At 55.6% G+C, this 10958-nt stretch overlaps 1 long non-coding RNA gene across 1 annotated transcript; it reads left to right on the top strand.

The window, feature by feature from the left end:
- The first annotated feature begins 729 nt into the window (after positions 1-729).
- On the top strand, positions 730-6619 carry LOC109267853 (uncharacterized). The gene is made up of 2 exons (XR_002080316.2): positions 730-802; positions 6291-6619. It is a non-coding gene; the product is annotated as an uncharacterized LOC109267853 (long non-coding RNA).
- The last annotated feature ends 4339 nt before the right edge of the window (positions 6620-10958 follow it).

Below are 10958 nucleotides of genomic sequence, written 5' to 3'. Positions count from 1 at the left end.
TTTACATTAAAGAGAGAAAACAAAACCTGTGTCCTCAGCTGTGTCTTCTCATTTCCAGAAAAGACCAAGGATGGGAAGCCAGATACTGTGTTTGCGAGACAGGTTTCCGGGAACATTCCAAAGCGCCCGTCTCTAGATTTCTACAGCAGCCTAGCCGTGGGTCGGCCAGAGCAGAGGAACATCATCCACGCTTTCTCTTGCCTGCATATGCTCCTTCTTTCCCACCCCCAGGCGGCACAGGCTGATTCACAGACATGTTTGCCGGACATCAAGTCCTCGTCACTGGCGTAAGCAGTCGCTGTCGTGGGCAGTGCAGGGAAGTGAAGGACAGCGTGCCTTCCGCATCCAGGCCGGGGGCCGGTGTGGCGGGGGAGGGTGCCGAGCACGGGGTTGAAGGCCAGCTGCCGTCTGTGCCCACATCCCAGCGGCTTTACCGACGTGGGCAGGACGTGCACAAGGCTCACCCCCAGGTGGGGACACAGCCCGGCGGCCCGAGGCGGCACCCATCACACGTCACTTCCTGTCCGAGAGGACTCCTCTCTTGCCACCTGTTTGAATCATCCCAGCCCCCCACCCCCCACCGCTTCCTTCGGGAACGGTTAGCAGGTGGTGGTTCCCACACTCTGTCCCGGTTAGAGGTGTCCCCACCTCCCAGCTCCCGTGACACGCATCCGGTTAATGAGCAAACTTGCAAGGTTCCTGTTGAAGGAACTCCTCCTGGCACTGGCGGCCAGATATCCGGGAAAACAGCAGCCCTCTTTCGGAGTGAAGAGCCCAAGAGGGGCTTAGCTCAAGATACACGGTAAGAGCACGTGAAAAGGACACAACAAATTGCCAATCTGGCATAAAATGCACAACACTTAGCTTGATCCAGAAGCGGAAGGGCGGACATAACCCCGTATTTGCAACAACGCAGTAAGTCAGCCTTCGCGAGGGACGGCAGGTGTCGGGCCAAGCATCTGTCTCGGTGCCGTGACCTTGACGGACCCAGAGCACGGGGTGGGGGCCCCGCCCCTTGTTCCGGACCCTGCGAACGGGAGTAATGACTCTGGGTCCCGCTGCAGTCATGACACTCGGAACACAGCTCTGGGCCATCATTCTGACCCTGGACACGAGAACAAATCGTAACGAGAAGGAAATTGGTATCCAGCACCACAAAGGCGAGTAGTGGGAATCTGGGGGTCCTGATGGAGAAATCCAAATTTTATACCTAATTTGGAGGCTGCCAAGGCCAATTATGGGGGACAGACAAGTCAACTTGGGTTTACACGCTCTTCCTAGGAGGCTGGAAGTCAGGGAGGTGTGGGCAAGGGTCATAGGTCCTCCCGCCGGCCCTATGGGGAAAACGCTGAGAGCAGAGCCTCTCCCCTACAGAGGAACTCACGGGCTCTGGGAGGCGGTGGGGGGACCGGCATGGTGGGGCGGAGGCAGGGTCGGGGAGGGGCCCCCAGAAGGATGAGCTCAGTCTGCTCTGGGCTAGAGATGCCTCCAGGAGCCACCCCCCATCTCCTCCCGGAAAAGGTCCCAAGGCCCCAGTGACTGGGCAGAGAAAGGCCCCACACCTGGCGGACGGAGTAAATCTGAGCGACTCCCTGAGTAAATCTGAGCGACAGAGACTGAGTCAAGCCCCAGCGGGGAGAGCACGTTTTGTTTCCAAGCTGGGGGCGCAAACCTCTCTGTTTCTTCATTTTCCAACCTTGTGACCCAGGAGGGCCTGACAGAAGGGAGGCCGAGCAGGGGTCCTCACCTGCTGCCCTGTAGCCGGGTCAGCGGGGAGGCCGGGCTCCGGCTTTGCGACCCCAGGGTCTGCTGTGGCCACGCCCCCCGCCAGACTCAGGGGGTATGTGGATTCGCAGGGCTGCCTCTGCTTTCTCTGCTTTGTTTTAAACCCAGGGGTGAGCGGGGGTGGGGGCCCAGGGGGCTCATCACAAGGGCAAGGTGAGAGGGTGGGTGGCGAGCTGGACACGGCGGCCACGTGCTGTGTGAGGACGGGGCCCTGACGCCACCTGGGTATCTCACGAGGCCGCTGGCTTCCTTCTAGCCTTGCTCTGCACTATGGAACCTCCTCTTCGCCACACTGGCTCCATCCGGGAGACTGTGAGCAAAATGCCTTCACAAGCAATGTGCTGAGGCTCACGCCAAAACCCGGATGTGCCCTGTCCTTACCTGCGTCTTACACGTGGAGGCAGGTATGGTCCCAGGAGGTTGGGAAAGACAGGCCCAGTAAGGCTCTGCTGGCCCCTCCAGTCCTCTGGTGGCAGCACGGTGACACGCTCCCACGACTGCCCTGGGGGCACAGGTGTGCCTCATCTTCTCGGGGCCTAAGAAAGGTGGGCTTCACCGACTCCTTCTCGGTGCCAGAGCCTAAGCAGTAACACTCACCATGGGCTCGGCATCTCACCATCACTTCCGGGCCTGGGGTTGGGCATCTCGCCACCACTTCCGGGGCTGGGGCTGGGCATCTCACCATCACTTCCTGGTCTGGGGTTGGGGATCTCGCCACCACTTCCGGGGCTGGGGGCACCTAGGCACCATTTCTGGGGCTGGGCATCTCACCATCACTTCCGGGTCTGGGGTTGGGCATCTCCCCACCACTTCCGGGGCTGGGGCTGGGCATCTCACCATCACTTCCGGGTCTGGGTTGGGCATCTCCCCACCACTTCTGGGGCTGGGGCTGGGCATCTTACCATCACTTCCGGGTCTGGGGTTGGGCATCTCCCCACCACTTCCGGGGCTGGGGGCACCTAGGCACCACTTCTGGGGCTGGGGCTGGGCATCTCACCATCACTTCCGGGACTGGGGTTGGGCATCTCGCCACCACTTCCGGGGCTGGGGTTGGGTATCTCACCATCACTTCCGGGGCTGGGCCATCTCGCCACCACTTCCGGGCTGGGGCACACGGAACGTAAGCGCGTGTGCGTCGGGGCTGCCCGCTGAGGCTGCTGCCCGGCCTCCCCGCCCCGCCCCTGCGCCCAGCGCCCTGTGAACATGCCCCTGTGTCCCTCCCTGAAGCCAGGCGCCAGGGGAGAGCAGGCGGGGGACGGGCCCGGCCCGGGGTGAGCAGAGGAAGGTACACGCTTCGTGCACAAGGCAGGCCAGACCCGGCAGCTCGAAGAACAGAACTCGAGTCACGGCTCGGGACACCGGAAATCCGCAGCTACGTGTGGGCGGGGCCGGGTCCTTCTGAGACTCCGAGGGGCGTCTGTTGCACGTCTCTGTCCAGCTGCCGGTGGCCTCCGGCCACCGGGTGCCCCTTAGCTTGTGAAGCCACCACCCCCGTGTGTGCCGTCACGGTCACCTGCTTCTGTGCATCTGGGTCCACACTGCCCTTCTTACCAGGGGTTGGGGCCCATCAGTCCAGCTCAACTCGTCCTAACTAATGACACTTGCGGTGACCTTTTTTTCAGATCAAGTCACCGTCTGAGGTCCTGGGAGTTACGACTTCATGTAGGAGTGTGCTGGGGGGACGTGGTGCCCCCCGCAGTATGCTGGGGCAAACACCCAGGCGTGGAGATAGGTCATATTGTAACACAATCCTTGAGAAGGTCGAAATCCACGCAAAAACCCGAGGCAGACAAAACACAAACACAAGATCAGTATTGCTGACTTCTCCTCCGGCCCTGGGCGCTGGCAGGTACCCGCTGGGTCCTGGTCCCCGTCCTACCTGTTTACAAAGGTGGTACTTTGTTAAGACGCACGTTGGTTTGCATTTTAATTTTCTAAAATACCACGTTGAAAATTAGCGCTCTCGATGACTGAGATGGTTGGTGCCCAAGGCAAGTGCCTTGCTTGCCTGGGTCCCCCCGGGTGCCGACGGAGCTCAGCCCGATGGAGGCAAAACCATCAGCCTGACTGGTGGGGATGAGCCTGTTCCCACCCCAGCGCCCCGACCCCCACGCGAGTCACCGCAGGGCAGAAGCCCGTTCTCCAACTGTCCCCGGGGGGAGGCGCGTGCTGGCTGCTGCCTGGAGTGTTGCGACAGGGCTACCTGCCAGGGCGGCCTGCCCCTGCCCCTGGCCCTGGCCCTGGGCGGAGGGGAGCCTGAAGCCTCACCTCCTCTCTGTCCTGCAGCTGGTAACACTAGCCCTCTTTCTGTACCGAGATGACCCTCGGCCCGATCGCTGGCATCCCAGTGACCCCGGGTCACCGATTTCCCCAGCACCACCTGAGCTCCCGCCCTGGAGAAAGTCTACCCTGTTCCTTTTGTTTAATGGGGCTATTGGTAATAAAACTTGTACAATGATTAAAAGCGTGATTGTATCTCTGGTGCTTAGCAAGGCACCTCTTCATGCATTAGTAATGCAGGGATTCAATAAAGCCTCATCTGCTCTCCGCTGACAACTGTTTAACTTTTCTTTACGCCGCGCGGCCACGCTTCCTGCAGTATGACAAAGCTTCATGCGAGGGCGAGGAGGCACTTCCATTGAAGCCGGCTTTAATTATGGATGTCCTGCGTGGGACACCCTTCTTCTCTGTGTGTTTCTTCCCTCCAAGAGCACCCGTCAACGATCAAAGACAGGTGGAGAGAAATGTGCCTTCGTAACCCGGCCTGAGTTGGCCTCCTCGTACCTGACTAATTTTGTGTATCGCTGCTCTGTTGTCAGATACTCGAAGGTCCCCTCACGGGGGCCCCCAAAGGCGCGTGCTCACCATCTCGGCAGATGACTCTCTCCTAGATCGGCCACGATTTAACCGTTAAGCTGCTGTAGCCCCCAAGCTAAAATGGGGTTCTGCAAAGCTCATCCAGCAGAACCAGGAGCCCGGACGTGCCCGCGATGAGCCAGACTGTTCCTCCGTGATTTTGCCCGTTCTCCACCTGGCTTCAAGCCACTAGAATAGACGGACAAGCTCAGAGAGGGCTTCCCCGGAGCTTCTGGCAAGGAGTTCTGGGCATCCTGAGATCTTCTCCTCTGCTTTAATCATGTGCCTGTTCAACTGATGTGGATCGATTTGGCGAAGAGGATGCCACATGTACACGGCGACCCAACAGATATAAACTCTGCCCTCCGTGGGCAAGCGTGAGTGGAGAGCTGTGCCAAAGTCCCCAAGAGATGCCTGCTGAGGCATGCAGCTTTCTGAGCCTTAGATCCGGCCTTATTATGAAGATAGTAATTTCAGGCTGCTCCTTGGGAGCGGCTGACATTTGATTGGATTGTGCACTCAGATCTTGATTTGGAATATTGTGGCGGAAGTGGGTGCTTCACACTGGTCACTTCTCCATTTTCTCTTGCCTCTAGTGATAGAGAATCGGGCGCTCCTCACCCCTGTTGGTTCCAAAGGGCCCCTGAGTCTGCAGGGTCAGGGCTGGATACTGGGGTTCTGCTCATTACGGCCAACTGAAGCAGGTCGTGGGAAGAAAGGAAGTGCATGTGTATCCATCGGAACAGAAGTATCATTTTCTTTCCCTGACCTGCACCAGACTCACAGGCTGTAAGGGGGAGGGGGGGCCCTTATGAGGTGGTGACTGTAGATACCCTGAGGGTTGGTCCTGTTTGAACCTTCCTGCACCAACACGCACTCGCACGCATTGACACGCACACACACACGTGCAGACACGCGCACTTCCCAAAGCCTCCGGCTCCGCGTGGTTCTTGCCACCGTTCGTTTCCAGGCCGCATCCCTGTGCTCCGGCAGGAGACTGCCTCTAGTGCACGGCTGCGTAGACAAACACACGAGCCCACATTTGTAAAGCATCTGAAGTCTTCCAATGAAAAGCTTTCTGCCAGTTCAAGAGACAAAAAGAGTCCCACGTGTCGTCTTTGATGTGTAGTTTCCCAAGTGCTCAGAAGCATTTCTGGGAGGCTGTGTGAGTCCCTTTTGTTTCTAGAATGTCTGCTTGATGTGTTTCAAAGCAGCAGTGAGAGCACTACTGGCAAGGTCTTGCTTTTTAATTGTGGCTCCGTGAGCGGCGATCCCGCACCTTAATTCCACGGGCTCGTGTCGAAAACACATCCCTCTGCGAAGGCGAACTAGCTACACTGTAAACATCTTGGAAAACTTTGCCAACATTACTCAAAATAGGCAGCTGGATTTTTTTTTTTTTTATCTTTTCCAGGTGCATTTGAGGGAGAGGAGAGTTCTAACGGACCTAAATTGTCTGTGCGATCCAAACTCCGAAAGTTATGCCCACACATTTCAAAGAGATATTGCTTTGGAGACTACAGGCAGATGAATAAAACGTCCCCAGTCCTGTGAGCCCATCCACGGTGCCATCCGCCACTTTTACAGTGAATGTTTACGCACTGTTTCTCCCAAATAGTCTTGTCTCACATATTGTTTCCCGATTCCAGGTTCTGGGAAGAGAAGGTCCCAGGGCTGCTTGCAGCCGGGTGCACGTGTGCCCAATGTGCAGAGGACTCAAGATCCGATTCAAGAACCAGAGACGGGCTCTCACCTGGCCCCTGTGGACCCAGAGCCTCCTCCCTCCCTCCTGCCCCTGCAGACTTGCTCAGGGTGGTAACTGCGTGTCCCCACTTGGGCTGAGGTGTTAGGTGAAGAGTCCTTCCCTCGCGAAGGACACCGTTTCCTAACTGGAACCTTTACAAAGCTGACATTTGGCAAGAAAGTCCTTTCTCACGAAAACAGTCACCCATTCCAGTTCATTGAAGCGAAAATGCGACTCATGTTTTACTTTTATTTTTAGTTAGATTTCATTTTTTGAATAGGTTAGTCTTCGTACATCATCATTTTGGGCCCCTAGGATCGTGAACTTTGGGACAGAAGGGCACTCACATACGGCTAAGTGGGGAGACCCAGGAGAGTCTCTGTCCAGCACCGTGCGGGGTCCTCACGCAGGACATCCCCACCGGGCTCTCCACGGGTCACCCCGGGTCATCCTCATTTGCCTCTTCCCTCCAGAACCATCCTGCACAGCCCTGACACACACATCACCTCCTCCCAAAGTGCTTTCAAAGGCCCTTGATTGTTTGAAATCACATCTTTTCTGGCTTTCACAGCCTCCCTCCCTGGTCCCGTTTACCTAAGTACATTTCCCACCGCTTCCTGGTGCCACGTCCCATTCCTGTGGGGTGTCCCGTGTCTGACGTCCTTCACGTCACGTCCACGCGCACTCCTGACTCGGGCCACGCTGCACTTCCTTCCGAGTGCCCAGGCTCGGCAGCACATGCGTCGTGCAGATCGTACCCCTTCCCGAGTCCTCCTGGGTCTGAGATGCCTGCAGGCGTGACGCTCCCCACTCCGTCCCGATATGCCACCCCTGGCGGCACCTTGAGAGCGGGGACTCTGCTCTATGCCTGTCGGTGCCTCACCGCACCCCGTAAAGGTCCGGACACACACTAACTGTTCCAGAAAAGCTATTGGCTGTAAATCCGCGGAGCGGGGTGAGGGCACTCTCCTGGCCCAGCTCTCTGGGTCCCGCTGCCAGGCCCTTCACCGTGTGGTCTTCTCCCACGTGGGAAGCGTGAGAAGCAGGCGACAGCACCGTCAGATGGAAGAGGAGAGCTTCCTGACACGACCGTAGCTCCGCACGGGGACTCGCGGTGTTTCGCCGACAGTGGTGGAAATCCAAAGACGCGGATTCCGCTGGAACGCCGCAAGGCTCCCTGTCGCGCTTTCCCTCAGTACAGGGGGAGCAAGCTCCAGACACCCGCTCTTGCTTCAGGATGCTGTGGGGGACACGAGGACGGGCAGGCTCTGTGTTTCTAGTCGGCACGGGCAGAGTGGGGCTGCCCGGATGAGGGTCAGAGAGGGTCCACCTTCTCTCCAGACCAGGCTCGTTGTCCCGCTCATCTGTTGTCGGAGAAGATTGTCGGGAGCCACAGTAACATCTGTCTCTTCTTGAAACAGGCCACCGTCCCGTTTGCCACGGAGACACGAAAGCCAGAAGCAAGCTTTCATCACTGCTGGAGTCTCCCTTGCACACCTTTCTGGATCTTTAAGGATTCTTCTAAACGTGCCAAGGACTCCATGGTGGCATCCCCATTCCGCGTCTGGTTCTGGCAGAAGACTGAACTGGACACTAACACAGCCAGGCTCGGTCCCCTTAGGTCACAGCTGTGGTCATCCCCTGGCCCGGGGGGTACTGACTCCTCTGTTTGCACATTTTTTCATGTTGTTTTAAGACACGGAATGCAAACGCGGCCACCATGTTATGATCAAGTTTTAATGTACCATAGAAAACAATGTTTTTGTTAAGTTTTTTTTAATGTTTACTTATTTTTGAGGGAGAGAGAGACACAGCATGTGAGCGGGGGAGGCGCAGAGAGAGAGGGGGACACAGAGGCCAAATCAGGCTCCAGGCTCTGAGCCGTCAGCACGGAGCCCGATGTGGGTCTTGAACTCACGAACCGCGTGAGATCATGACCTGAGCGGAAGTCGGACTGAGCCACCCATGCGCCCAGTATAAAATGGTGTCTTAATAGTATAAACACACACCTCTTTTTCCTGTGCTGAGCTGGGAGAATGATACCCAATCGCCACACATCTGGAGAGGAAACCAGGGTGCTGTCCGAGGGTCCAGATGTCTTTCCTCCGAGCCCCTGTGACCACCTGCCCAGCAGGCCACAGGAGCACAGGGGCACTGGGTCACAGAGCTCCCAGCACAGCTGGGACTGGGGCCAGGAGCCTCCACTCCTGGGACGGACAGCTTGACCTTGAACTCTTCCATTCATCTTGCAAATGCTGACGAGCTCATCTAGAAACTAATGGGAACCTGCTGTGCTAGTTTTAGATGTAAAAGGAATCTCTTTCCTGAGTCTATGTTGGATGGGACCCCACGAAGATTAAATACTCCGTTTACAACATGACCTCATTAGTGGGTAGATGGGAGTGTGCAGTGGTCCCTGATGTGGATCCCTAAAGAGAACATTCAAAAGTGGTTTGAGTATATTTTGTTGCTTAGAAAATTGAGTTAATCAAGTGATGATACATTTATGAGAAGCGGGCATCAGAGAATCCTTGGCAAGGATGGAGCGTGGGACGTGTGCCTGGCGTGTGGCCGCTGGGATCCCAGCCCCGGGCCTCGTCACCCTCACCATCACGTGCGATTTATTTCCCACTCAGGATCATTCATTTCCTAACGTCTGTATGGCCGCTTCTTCATCGTGTCCCTACGTGTACCCTTCGTACGTGTACTTCATCGTGTACCCTTACTTTCACATATAGAAAGTAAGATTTAACCGCACTAACTCAGCATCACCGCCCGTGTGGTGGTTTGTGCCTCCAATCCTTGTATTGGCAGTGACTACAGAATTTACTGTTTCTTAGTGTATCCGGGAGTCTCGGGGGGAGGCCCCTGATGAAAATCTGAAGTGAGTTAAATTCACAAAACTGTTAAGGAGTAAGATTTCCTTTGTTTTATCAAAGCACAAAATACAGAATATCTTTAAGTCTGCGATTACCTTGTGACTCAGTTAATCGAAGTTGTTCCTCCAGATCCCATGACAGAGGCTGCAAGGCCTGTCATCCCGGATCATATGGCCTGGGTCTCAGAAGCCCCCCAGGTGACCAATGGTCTCTGCGTTCTCGGGGCCCGAGGTGTCCTGAGGTGCTGGGCTCAGGGCTGATGCCCGTAAAGTTCCAGACAGTCTGAGACTAGTCTGTGGGTCAGGCAGGTCACAGAACCAGGTGAGAGTCAAGGAAAAAGAACTGAAAAATACCGTGGCCATCTTTACTCGGCCACACACAATGTAAGGGAAGCTGTGACCACGTGGAAGATACATCTCAGAAACAAGAAGGTGTATTACTGCAAAGAGAGCATTCTCCCCAAATGACTATGCGATTATTTTTAAATTGGTTTAATGTTTTATTTTTGGGAGAGAGACAGAGTGGGAGCAGGGGAGGGGCCGAGAGGGGGAGACACAGAATCCGAAGCAGGCTCCAGGCTCTCAGCCGTCAGCACAGAGCCCGACGTGGGGCTCGAACCTACAAACCGCGAGATCATGACCCGAGCCGAAGTCGGACGCTCAACCGACCGAGCCACCCAGGTGCCCGGACTGTGTGATTTTAATGCAATTGCAATTCAGATTTCCAGTGTCTCTTTGTGGGAGGCTAAACTCCGCAAGTACCCGATAGATGTGTGAAGACGTTACGCAAAAAACAGAAGCGGAGGGGCAGAACGTAAAGATTTAAAAAATGACTATCCATGTGGAAAAGTCTAATGAAATTAGATTCCTTCTTTATACCAGATGTGAAGCCAGAGAACTGCAGCATGAAGGGCAGAGTCGGAAAGCGTTCCGAGGTCACCCTCACGATCTGGGGGCTAAGAACCAGTTTTTGTAAAAACACACAAAAACTGGAAGCTTTAAAGCAGTAAAGAAAAAAGATATGGTCATCGTATGACATTAAAATTAAAGACTGGGTAACACAAAGCCCCCTAAACAAAGACACGAGAGTCCACGAGAGGAGCCACAAGCTAATATTTTTAACTGCAAAGGTGATGAAAGATTGATTTCATGAATTCCAGTAAAGTCTTTCGATATATACAATCTCACAAGAATACATGAAAGGATTTACAGAAAAACAGGGGAGAAAGCAAAGGGATAAAATATACAATTTCTGGGAGAGGACACCAGAAAGGCTCTGATCGTTCTCTGCGGTTTGGCAAAAAAGTTCACCATGGGAGCCCAGGGAGCCGCGTGGGGAAGGAGAGAATCAGGCGTCCCCAGAGCCTGGCGACAGTGCAGGCCGGAACAGCCACCTCGCACGTCTGGGTGCTGAGGCTGCCGCTCCCCAGGCGCGAGCCCATTTCTGGCAGGAATCCTAGGAACGCCTATGAGAGATCAGAGACGACGTAAATACCTAGTGAGAGGCGACCGGGTGAGGAAACCACGCAATATTACCGTCATGAACGCGTCACAGGAGTTCACACACGGGCTTCCCCTGAGGAGGGACTGCAGCCCCGGCCCCCCGACCAAATCCGACCGCTGTCTGTTGCATAAAGTTTGGGTGGAACACAGCCAACCCGAGCGCAGGTGTTGGCGGTGGTAGGTCCCCATCAC

The sequence above is a fragment of the Panthera pardus genome, unplaced genomic scaffold, assembly GCF_024362965.1.
Source record: "Panthera pardus isolate Hobbes unplaced genomic scaffold, ASM2436296v1 HiC_scaffold_2, whole genome shotgun sequence".
Lineage (NCBI taxonomy): Eukaryota > Metazoa > Chordata > Mammalia > Carnivora > Felidae > Panthera > Panthera pardus.
The sequence above is the reverse complement of the archived record's forward strand: the minus strand, read 5'-3'. Positions and strand labels throughout refer to the sequence as shown.